This window comes from Heterodontus francisci, chromosome 28, assembly GCF_036365525.1.
Source record: "Heterodontus francisci isolate sHetFra1 chromosome 28, sHetFra1.hap1, whole genome shotgun sequence".
In the NCBI taxonomy this organism is placed as follows: domain Eukaryota; kingdom Metazoa; phylum Chordata; class Chondrichthyes; order Heterodontiformes; family Heterodontidae; genus Heterodontus; species Heterodontus francisci.
Window position 1 is genome coordinate 14,844,266 of NC_090398.1, and position 12,126 is coordinate 14,856,391.

The window sequence follows — 12,126 nt, forward strand, 5'->3', positions numbered from 1 at the left end:
ATGAGTCTTCACACCAAGATTACCTGTGACTGGGAGGGAGCTAACTGTTCGCACCTGGAATACCTGAGACCGGGAGGGAGCTGAGTGTTCACACCTGGTTTACCAGAACTGGAATAGAGCTGAATCTCAACACCAGGATTACCTGAGACTGGGACGGAACTGAATGTTCACACCTGGATTACCTGAGACTGGGAAAGAGTTGACTGTTCACATCTGGATTACCTGAGACTGGAACGGAGCTGAGTGTTCACACCTGGATCACCTGAGACTGTGAGGGAGCTGTGTGTTTAAACCTGATGACCTGAGACTGTGAGGGAGCTGAGTGTTCACACCTGGATTACCTGAGACAGCAAGTGAGTTTACTGTCAATACTTGGATTACCTGAGACTGGGAGGGAGCTGCATGATCACACCTGGATAACCTAAAACAGGGAGTGAGGTGAGTATTCACAGCTAGATTATGGGATACTGGGAGGGACTGGGTGTTCACATCTGGATTACCTGAGACTTGGAGGGAGTTGAGTGTTCACACATGGATTACATGAGACTGGGAGAGAGATGAGTGATCACACCTAGATTACGGGCAACTGGTAGGGAGCTGGGTGATCACACCGGGATTACCTGAGACTGGGAGGGAGCTGAGTATTCACACCTGGATTATCTGAGATTGGGACGGAGCTGAGTGTTCACAGCTGCATGAGGGAGACTTAGAGGGAGCTGAGTGCTCACACCTAGATTACATCAGACTGGGAGGGAGCTGAGTGTTCACACCTGGATTACCTGAGACTAGGAGGGAGTTGACTGTTCACAGCTGGATTACCTGAGACTGGAAAGGAGCAAAGTGTTCACACCTGGATTACCTGAGATTGGGAGTGAATTGAGTGTTCACACCTGGATCACCTGAGACCAGATGGGAGTTGACTGTTCACAACTGGATTACCGGAAACTGGGAGGGACATCAGTGTTCACAGCTGCATTACCTGAGAGAGGGAGAGAGTTGAGCGTTCACATCTGGATTACTCGAGATTGGGAGGGAGCTGAGTGTTCACACCTAGATTACGGGAAACTGGTAGGGAACTCAGTGTTCACACCTGAATTACCTGAGACTGGGAGGGAGCTCAGCGTTCACACTTGGATTACCGGAGACTAGGAGAGAGCTGAGTGTTCACACCTGGATTACCTGAGACTGGGAGGGAGCTGAGTGTTTACACCTGGATTACCTGAGACTGGGAGGGAGCTCAGTGTTCACACCTGGATTGCCTGAGACGGCAAGTGGGCTGACTGTCAATGCTTGGGTTACCTGAGACTGGGAGGGGGCTGCATGATCACATCTGGAGTACCGAAGACTGGGAGGGAGCTGAGTATACACCACTTGATTATGGGATACTGGGAGGGGACTGAGTGTTCACATCTGGATCACCTGAGACTGGGAGTGAGCTGAGTATTTGCACCTGGATTACTTGAGACTGGGAGGGAGTTGAGTGTTTACACCTGGATTACGTGAGATTGGGAGGGAGCTGAGTGTTCACACCTAGATTACGGGAAACTGGTAGGGAACTCAGTGTTCACACCTGAATTACCTGAGACTGGGAGGGAGCTGAGTGTTCACACCTAGATTACGGGAAACTGGTAGGGAACTCAGGGTTCACACCTGAATTACCTGAGACTGGGAGGGAGCTGAGTGCTCACACCTGGATTCCCTGAGACTGGGAGGGATCTGAGTGTTCACAGTTGGATTACCTGAGACTGGGAGGGAGCTGTGTGCTCACACCTGGATTACGGGAGACTGACAGGGAGCTGAGTGTTCACACCTGGATTCCTGAGCCTGGGAGTGACCTGAGTCTTCACACATGGATCATCTAAGACTTGGAGGGAGTTGACTGTTCACACCTGGATGACCGGACACTGTGAGTCAGATGAGTGTTCACACCTGGATTACCTGTGAGTGGAGGGGAGCTGGGTGTTCACACCTGGATTACCTTAGAATGGGAAGGAGCTGATTCTTCACACCTGGATTACCTGAGACTAGGAGGGAGCTGAGTGTTCACACCTGGATAACCTGAGAGTGGGTGGGAGCGAAGTGTTCACACCTGGATTACCTGAGACTGGGATGGAGCTGAGTGTTCAGTCCTGGATTACCTGAGACTGGGAGGGAGCTGAGTGTTCACACCTGGATGACCGGAGACTGTGAGTCAGATGAGTGTTCACACCTGGATAACGGGAGACTGACAGTGTGCTGAGTGTTCACACCTGGACTCCTGAGACTGGGAGTGACCTGAGTCTTCACACCTGGATCATCTAAGACTGGGAGGGAGTTGACTGTTCACACTTGGATGACCGGAGACTGTGAGTCAGATGAGTGTTTACACCTGGATTACCTGAGAGTTGGAGGGAGTTGAGCGTTCACACCTGGATTACCTGAGACTGGGAGGGAGCTAAGTGTTCACACCTGGTTTACACGGGACTGGGAGGGAGCTGAGTGTTCACACCAAGTTAACACAAAACTAGGAGCGAGCTGAGTGTTCACAGCTGGATTACTTGTGATTGGGAATGAGCTGAGTGTTCACACCTGGAATACCTGGGACTGGGATTGAGCTGAGTGTTCACACCTGGACTACCTGGGACTGGGATGGAGCTGAGTGTTCGCAACTGGTTTGCACGAGACTGGGAGGGAGATGAGTGTTCACACCTGGAATACCTGGGACTGGGAATGAGCTGAGTGTTCGCACCTGGTTTACACGAGACTGGGAGGGAGATGAGAGTTCACAACTGGAATACCTGGTACTGGGAGGAAGCTGAGTGTTCACACTTGGATTACAGGAGACTGGGAGGGAGCGGAGTGTTCACATCTGGATTACCTGAGACTAGGACGGAGCTGAGTGTTCACACCTGGAATGCCTGAGACTGGGAGGGAGCTGAGTGTTTACACCTGGACTACCTGAGACTGGGAAGGAGCTTGAGTGTTCACACCTGGAATACCTGAGACAGGGAGGGAGCTGAGTGTTCACACCTGGGATACCTGGGACTGGGAGGAAGCTGAGTGTTCACACCTGGTTTACCAGAACTGGAATAGAGCTGAATCTCAACACCAGGATTACCTGAGACTGGGACGGAACTGAATGTTCACACCTGGATTACCTGAGACTAGGAAAGAGTTGACTGTTCACATCTGGATTACCTGAGACTGGAACGGAGCTGAGTGTTCACACCTGGATCACCTGAGACTGTGAGGGAGCTGTGTGTTTAAACCTGATGACCTGAGACTGTGAGGGAGCTGAGTGTTCACACCTGGATTACCTGAGACAGCAAGTGAGTTTACTGTCAATACTTGGATTACCTGAGACTGGGAGGGAGCTGCATGATCACACCTGGATAACCTAAAACAGGGAGTGAGGTGAGTATTCACAGCTAGATTATGGGATACTGGGAGGGACTGGGTGTTCACATCTGGATTACCTGAGACTTGGAGGGAGTTTAGTGTTCACACATGGATTACATGAGACTGGGAGAGAGATGAGTGATCACACCTAGATTACGGGCAACTGGTAGGGAGCTGGGTGATCACACCGGGATTACCTGAGACTGGGAGGGAGCTGAGTGTTCACACCTGGATTATCTGAGATTGGGAGGGAGCTGAGTGTTCACAGCTGCATGAGGGAGACTTAGAGGGAGCTGAGTGCTCACACCTAGATTACATCAGACTGGAAGGGAGCTGAGTGTTCACACCTGGATTACCTGAGACTAGGAGGGAGTTGACTGTTCACAGCTGGATTACCTGAGACTGGAAAGGAGCAAAGTGTTCACACCTGGATTACCTGAGATTGGGAGTGAATTGAGTGTTCACACCTGGATCACCTGAGACCAGATGGGAGTTGACTGTTCACAACTGGATTACCGGAAACTGGGAGGGACATCAGTGTTCACAGCTGCATTACCTGAGAGAGGGAGAGAGTTGAGCGTTCACATCTGGATTACTCGAGATTGGGAGGGAGCTGAGTGTTCACACCTCGATTACGGGAAACTGGTAGGGAACTCAGTGTTCACACCTGAATTACCTGAGACTGGGAGGGAGCTCAGCATTCACACTTGGATTACTGGAGACTAGGAGAGAGCTGAGTGTTCACACCTGGATTACCTGAGACTGGGAGGGAGCTGAGTGTTTACACCTGGATTACCTGAGACTGGGAGGGAGCTCAGTGTTCACACCTGGATTGCCTGAGATGGCAAGTGGGCTGACTGTCAATGCTTGGGTTACCTGAGACTGGGAGGGAGCTGCATGATCACATCTGGAGTACCGAAGACTGGGAGGGAGCTGAGTATACACCACTTGATTATGGGATACTGGGAGGGGACTGAGTGTTCACATCTGGATCACCTGAGACTGGGAGTGAGCTGAGTATTTGCACTTGGATTACTTGAGACTGGGAGGGAGTTGAGTGTTTACACCTGGATTACGTGAGATTGGGAGGGAGCTGAGTGTTCACACCTAGATTACGGGAAACTGGTAGGGAACTCAGGGTTCACACCTGAATTACCTGAGACTGGGAGGGAGCTGAGTGTTCACACCTAGATTACGGGAAACTGGTAGGGAACTCAGTGTTCACACCTGAATTACCTGAGACTGGGAGGGAGCTGAGTGTTCACACCTAGATTACGGGAAACTGGTAGGGAACTCAGGGTTCACACCTGAATTACCTGAGACTGGGATGGAGCTGAGTGCTCACACCTGGATTCCCTGAGACTGGGAGGGATCTGAGTGTTCACAGTTGGATTACCTGAGACTGGGAGGGAGCTGTGTGCTCACACCTGGATTACGGGAGACTGACAGGGAGCTGAGTGTTCACACCTGGATTCCTGAGCCTGGGAGTGACCTGAGTCTTCACACATGGATCATCTAAGACTTGGAGGGAGTTGACTGTTCACACCTGGATGACCGGACACTGTGAGTCAGATGAGTGTTCACACCTAGATTACCTGTGAGTGTGGGGGAGCTGGGTGTTCACACCTGGATTACCTTAGAATGGGAAGGAGCTGATTCTTCACACCTGGATTACCTGAGACTGGGACGGAGCTGAGTGTTCACACCTGGATTACCTGGGACTGGGAATGAGCTGACTGTTCACACCTGGAATACCTGGGACTGGGAGGGAGCTGAGTTTTCGCACCTGGTTTACACGAGACTGGGAGGGAGATAAGTGTTCACACCTGGAATACCTGGGACTGGGAATGAGCTGAGAGTTCGCACTTGGATTACTGGAGACTGGGAGGGAGCTGAGTGTTCACACCTGGATTACCTGAGACTGGGAGGGAGCTGAGTGTTTACACCTGGATTACCTGAGACTGGGAGGGAGCTCAGTGTTCACACCTGGATTGCCTGAGACGGCAAGTGGGCTGACTGTCAATGCTTGGGTTACCTGAGACTGGGAGGGGGCTGCATGATCACATCTGGAGTACCGAAGACTGGGAGGGAGCTGAGTATACACCACTTGATTATGGGATACTGGGAGGGGACTGAGTGTTCACATCTGGATCACCTGAGACTGGGAGTGAGCTGAGTATTTGCACCTGGATTACTTGAGACTGGGAGGGAGTTGAGTGTTTACACCTGGATTACGTGAGATTGGGAGGGAGCTGAGTGTTCACACCTAGATTACGGGAAACTGGTAGGGAACTCAGTGTTCACACCTGAATTACCTGAGACTGGGAGGGAGCTGAGTGTTCACACCTAGATTACGGGAAACTGGTAGGGAACTCAGGGTTCACACCTGAATTACCTGAGACTGGGAGGGAGCTGAGTGCTCACACCTGGATTCCCTGAGACTGGGAGGGATCTGAGTGTTCACAGTTGGATTACCTGAGACTGGGAGGGAGCTGTGTGCTCACACCTGGATTACGGGAGACTGACAGGGAGCTGAGTGTTCACACCTGGATTCCTGAGCCTGGGAGTGACCTGAGTCTTCACACATGGATCATCTAAGACTTGGAGGGAGTTGACTGTTCACACCTGGATGACCGGACACTGTGAGTCAGATGAGTGTTCACACCTGGATTACCTGTGAGTGGAGGGGAGCTGGGTGTTCACACCTGGATTACCTTAGAATGGGAAGGAGCTGATTCTTCACACCTGGATTACCTGAGACTGGGACGGAGCTGAGTGTTCACACCTGGATTACCTGGGACTGGGAATGAGCTGAGTTTTCGCACCTGGTTTACACGAGACTAGGAGGGAGATAAGTGTTCACACCTGGAATACCTGGGACTGGGAATGAGCTGAGAGTTCGCACTTGGATTACAGGAGACTGGGAGGGAGCAGAGTGTTCACACCTGTATTACCTGAGACTAGGAGGGAGCTGAGTGTTCACACCTGGATAACCTGAGAGTGGGTGGGAGCGAAGTGTTCACACCTGGATTACCTGAGACTGGGATGGAGCTGAGTGTTCAGTCCTGGATTACCTGAGACTGGGAGGGAGCTGAGTGTTCACACCTGGATGACCGGAGACTGTGAGTCAGATGAGTGTTCACACCTGGATAACGGGAGACTGACAGTGTGCTGAGTGTTCACACCTGGACTCCTGAGACTGGGAGTGACCTGAGTCTTCACACCTGGATCATCTAAGACTGGGAGGGAGTTGACTGTTCACACTTGGATGACCGGAGACTGTGAGTCAGATGAGTGTTTACACCTGGATTACCTGAGAGTTGGAGGGAGTTGAGCGTTCACACCTGGATTACCTGAGACTGGGAGGGAGCTAAGTGTTCACACCTGGTTTACACGGGACTGGGAGGGAGCTGAGTGTTCACACCAAGTTAACACAAAACTAGGAGCGAGCTGAGTGTTCACAGCTGGATTACTTGTGATTGGGAATGAGCTGAGTGTTCACACCTGGAATACCTGGGACTGGGATTGAGCTGAGTGTTCACACCTGGACTACCTGGGACTGGGATGGAGCTGAGTGTTCGCAACTGGTTTGCACGAGACTGGGAGGGAGATGAGTGTTCACACCTGGAATACCTGGGACTGGGAATGAGCTGAGTGTTCGCACCTGGTTTACACGAGACTGGGAGGGAGATGAGAGTTCACAACTGGAATACCTGGTACTGGGAGGAAGCTGAGTGTTCACACTTGGATTACAGGAGACTGGGAGGGAGCGGAGTGTTCACATCTGGATTACCTGAGACTAGGACGGAGCTGAGTGTTCACACCTGGAATGCCTGAGACTGGGAGGGAGCTGAGTGTTTACACCTGGACTACCTGAGACTGGGAAGGAGCTTGAGTGTTCACACCTGGAATACCTGAGACAGGGAGGGAGCTGAGTGTTCACACCTGGGATACCTGGGACTGGGAGGAAGCTGAGTGTTCACACCTGGTTTACCAGAACTGGAATAGAGCTGAATCTCAACACCAGGATTACCTGAGACTGGGACGGAACTGAATGTTCACACCTGGATTACCTGAGACTAGGAAAGAGTTGACTGTTCACATCTGGATTACCTGAGACTGGAACGGAGCTGAGTGTTCACACCTGGATCACCTGAGACTGTGAGGGAGCTGTGTGTTTAAACCTGATGACCTGAGACTGTGAGGGAGCTGAGTGTTCACACCTGGATTACCTGAGACAGCAAGTGAGTTTACTGTCAATACTTGGATTACCTGAGACTGGGAGGGAGCTGCATGATCACACCTGGATAACCTAAAACAGGGAGTGAGGTGAGTATTCACAGCTAGATTATGGGATACTGGGAGGGACTGGGTGTTCACATCTGGATTACCTGAGACTTGGAGGGAGTTGAGTGTTCACACATGGATTACATGAGACTGGGAGAGAGATGAGTGATCACACCTAGATTACGGGCAACTGGTAGGGAGCTGGGTGATCACACCGGGATTACCTGAGACTGGGAGGGAGCTGAGTGTTCACACCTGGATTATCTGAGATTGGGAGGGAGCTGAGTGTTCACAGCTGCATGAGGGAGACTTAGAGGGAGCTGAGTGCTCACACCTAGATTACATCAGACTGGAAGGGAGCTGAGTGTTCACACCTGGATTACCTGAGACTAGGAGGGAGTTGACTGTTCACAGCTGGATTACCTGAGACTGGAAAGGAGCAAAGTGTTCACACCTGGATTACCTGAGATTGGGAGTGAATTGAGTGTTCACACCTGGATCACCTGAGACCAGATGGGAGTTGACTGTTCACAACTGGATTACCGGAAACTGGGAGGGACATCAGTGTTCACAGCTGCATTACCTGAGAGAGGGAGAGAGTTGAGCGTTCACATCTGGATTACTCGAGATTGGGAGGGAGCTGAGTGTTCACACCTCGATTACGGGAAACTGGTAGGGAACTCAGTGTTCACACCTGAATTACCTGAGACTGGGAGGGAGCTCAGCATTCACACTTGGATTACTGGAGACTAGGAGAGAGCTGAGTGTTCACACCTGGATTACCTGAGACTGGGAGGGAGCTGAGTGTTTACACCTGGATTACCTGAGACTGGGAGGGAGCTCAGTGTTCACACCTGGATTGCCTGAGATGGCAAGTGGGCTGACTGTCAATGCTTGGGTTACCTGAGACTGGGAGGGAGCTGCATGATCACATCTGGAGTACCGAAGACTGGGAGGGAGCTGAGTATACACCACTTGATTATGGGATACTGGGAGGGGACTGAGTGTTCACATCTGGATCACCTGAGACTGGGAGTGAGCTGAGTATTTGCACTTGGATTACTTGAGACTGGGAGGGAGTTGAGTGTTTACACCTGGATTACGTGAGATTGGGAGGGAGCTGAGTGTTCACACCTAGATTACGGGAAACTGGTAGGGAACTCAGGGTTCACACCTGAATTACCTGAGACTGGGAGGGAGCTGAGTGTTCACACCTAGATTACGGGAAACTGGTAGGGAACTCAGTGTTCACACCTGAATTACCTGAGACTGGGAGGGAGCTGAGTGTTCACACCTAGATTACGGGAAACTGGTAGGGAACTCAGGGTTCACACCTGAATTACCTGAGACTGGGATGGAGCTGAGTGCTCACACCTGGATTCCCTGAGACTGGGAGGGATCTGAGTGTTCACAGTTGGATTACCTGAGACTGGGAGGGAGCTGTGTGCTCACACCTGGATTACGGGAGACTGACAGGGAGCTGAGTGTTCACACCTGGATTCCTGAGCCTGGGAGTGACCTGAGTCTTCACACATGGATCATCTAAGACTTGGAGGGAGTTGACTGTTCACACCTGGATGACCGGACACTGTGAGTCAGATGAGTGTTCACACCTAGATTACCTGTGAGTGTGGGGGAGCTGGGTGTTCACACCTGGATTACCTTAGAATGGGAAGGAGCTGATTCTTCACACCTGGATTACCTGAGACTGGGACGGAGCTGAGTGTTCACACCTGGATTACCTGGGACTGGGAATGAGCTGACTGTTCACACTTGGAATACCTGGGACTGGGAGGGAGCTGAGTTTTCGCACCTGGTTTACACGAGACTGGGAGGGAGATAAGTGTTCACACCTGGAATACCTGGGACTGGGAATGAGCTGAGAGTTCGCACTTGGATTACAGGAGACTGGGAGGGAGCAGAGTGTTCACACCTGTATTACCTGAGACTAGGAGGGAGCTGAGTGTTCACACCTGGATAACCTGAGAGTGGGAGGGAGCTGAGTGTTCACACCTGATGACCGGAGACTGTGAGTCAGATGAGTGTTCACACCTGGATAACGGGAGACTGACAGTGTGCTGAGTGTTCACACCTGGACTCCTGAGACTGGGAGTGACCTGAGTCTTCACACCTGGATCATCTAAGACTGGGAGGGAGTTGACTGTTCACACTTGGATGACCGGAGACTGTGAGTCAGATGAGTGTTTACACCTGGATTACCTGAGAGTTGGAGGGAGTTGAGCGTTCACACCTGGATTACCTGAGACTGGGAGGGAGCTGAGTGTGCACACCAAGTTAACACAAAACTAGGAGCGAGCTGAGTGTTCACAGCTGGATTACTTGAGATTGGGAATGAGCTGAGTGTTCACACCTGGAATACCTGGGACTGGGATTGAGCTGAGTGTTCACACCTGGACTACCTGGGACTGGGATGGAGCTGAGTGTTCGCAACTGGTTTGCACGAGACTGGGAGGGAGATGAGTGTTCACACCTGGAATACCTGGGACTGGGAATGAGCTGAGTGTTCGCACCTGGTTTACACGAGACTGGGAGGGAGATGAGAGTTCACAACTGGAATACCTGGTACTGGGAGGAAGCTGAGTGTTCACACTTGGATTACAGGAGACTGGGAGGGAGCGGAGTGTTCACACCTGGATTACCTGAGACTAGGAGGGAGCGGAGTGTTCACACCTGGAATACCTGAGACTCGGAGGGAGCTGAGTGTTCACACCTGGATTACCTGAGATTGGGAGGGAGCTGAGTGTTTACACCTGGACTACCTGAGACTGGGAAGGAGCTTGAGTGTTCACACCTGGAATACCTGAGACAGGGAGGGAGCTGAGTGTTCACACCTGGGATACCTGGGACTGGGAGGAAGCTGAGTGTTCACACCTGGTTTACCAGAACTGGAATAGAGCTGAATCTCAACACCAGGATTACCTGAGACTGGGACGGAACTGAATGTTCACACCTGGATTACCTGAGACTAGGAAAGAGTTGACTGTTCACATCTGGATTACCTGAGACTGGAACGGAGCTGAGTGTTCACACCTGGATCACCTGAGACTGTGAGGGAGCTGTGTGTTTAAACCTGATGACCTGAGACTGTGAGGGAGCTGAGTGTTCACACCTGGATTACCTGAGACAGCAAGTGAGTTTACTGTCAATACTTGGATTACCTGAGACTGGGAGGGAGCTGCATGATCACACCTGGATAACCTAAAACAGGGAGTGAGGTGAGTATTCACAGCTAGATTATGGGATACTGGGAGGGACTGGGTGTTCACATCTGGATTACCTGAGACTTGGAGGGAGTTGAGTGTTCACACCTGGATTACCTGAGATTGGGAGGGAGCTGAGTGTTTACACCTGGACTACCTGAGACTGGGAAGGAGCTTGAGTGTTCACACCTGGAATACCTGAGACAGGGAGGGAGCTGAGTGTTCACACCTGGGATACCTGGGACTGGGAGGAAGCTGAGTGTTCACACCTGGTTTACCAGAACTGGAATAGAGCTGAATCTCAACACCAGGATTACCTGAGACTGGGACGGAACTGAATGTTCACACCTGGATTACCTGAGACTAGGAAAGAGTTGACTGTTCACATCTGGATTACCTGAGACTGGAACGGAGCTGAGTGTTCACACCTGGATCACCTGAGACTGTGAGGGAGCTGTGTGTTTAAACCTGATGACCTGAGACTGTGAGGGAGCTGAGTGTTCACACCTGGATTACCTGAGACAGCAAGTGAGTTTACTGTCAATACTTGGATTACCTGAGACTGGGAGGGAGCTGCATGATCACACCTGGATAACCTAAAACAGGGAGTGAGGTGAGTATTCACAGCTAGATTATGGGATACTGGGAGGGACTGGGTGTTCACATCTGGATTACCTGAGACTTGGAGGGAGTTGAGTGTTCACACATGGATTACATGAGACTGGGAGAGAGATGAGTGATCACACCTAGATTACGGGCAACTGGTAGGGAGCTGGGTGATCACACTGGGATTACCTGAGACTGGGAGGGAGCTGAGTGTTCACACCTGGATTATCTGAGATTGGGAGGGAGCTGAGTGTTCACAGCTGCATGAGGGAGACTTAGAGGGAGCTGAGTGCTCACACCTAGATTACATCAGACTGGGAGGGAGCTGAGTGTTCACACCTGGATTACCTGAGACTAGGAGGGAGTTGACTGTTCACAGCTGGATTACCTGAGACTGGAAAGGAGCAAAGTGTTCACACCTGGATTACCTGAGATTGGGAGTGAATTGAGTGTTCACACCTGGATTACCTGAGACTAGGAGGGAGCTGAGTGTTCACACATGGAATACCTGAGACTGGGAGGGAGCTGAGTGTTCACACCTGGATTACCTGAGATTGGGACGGAGCTGAGTGTTTACACCTGGACTACCTGAGACTGGGAAGGAGCTTGAGTGTTCACACCTGGAATACCTGAG

The 12,126-nt window shown here is 51.4% G+C and overlaps 1 protein-coding gene across 1 annotated transcript in view; it reads right to left on the reverse strand.

Moving 5' to 3' along the window:
* Window positions 1-12,126, reverse strand: part of LOC137385228 (equilibrative nucleobase transporter 1-like) — a 140,122-nt gene that overhangs the window by 12,139 nt on the left and 115,857 nt on the right. The gene's annotated exons all lie outside the window — the stretch shown is intronic.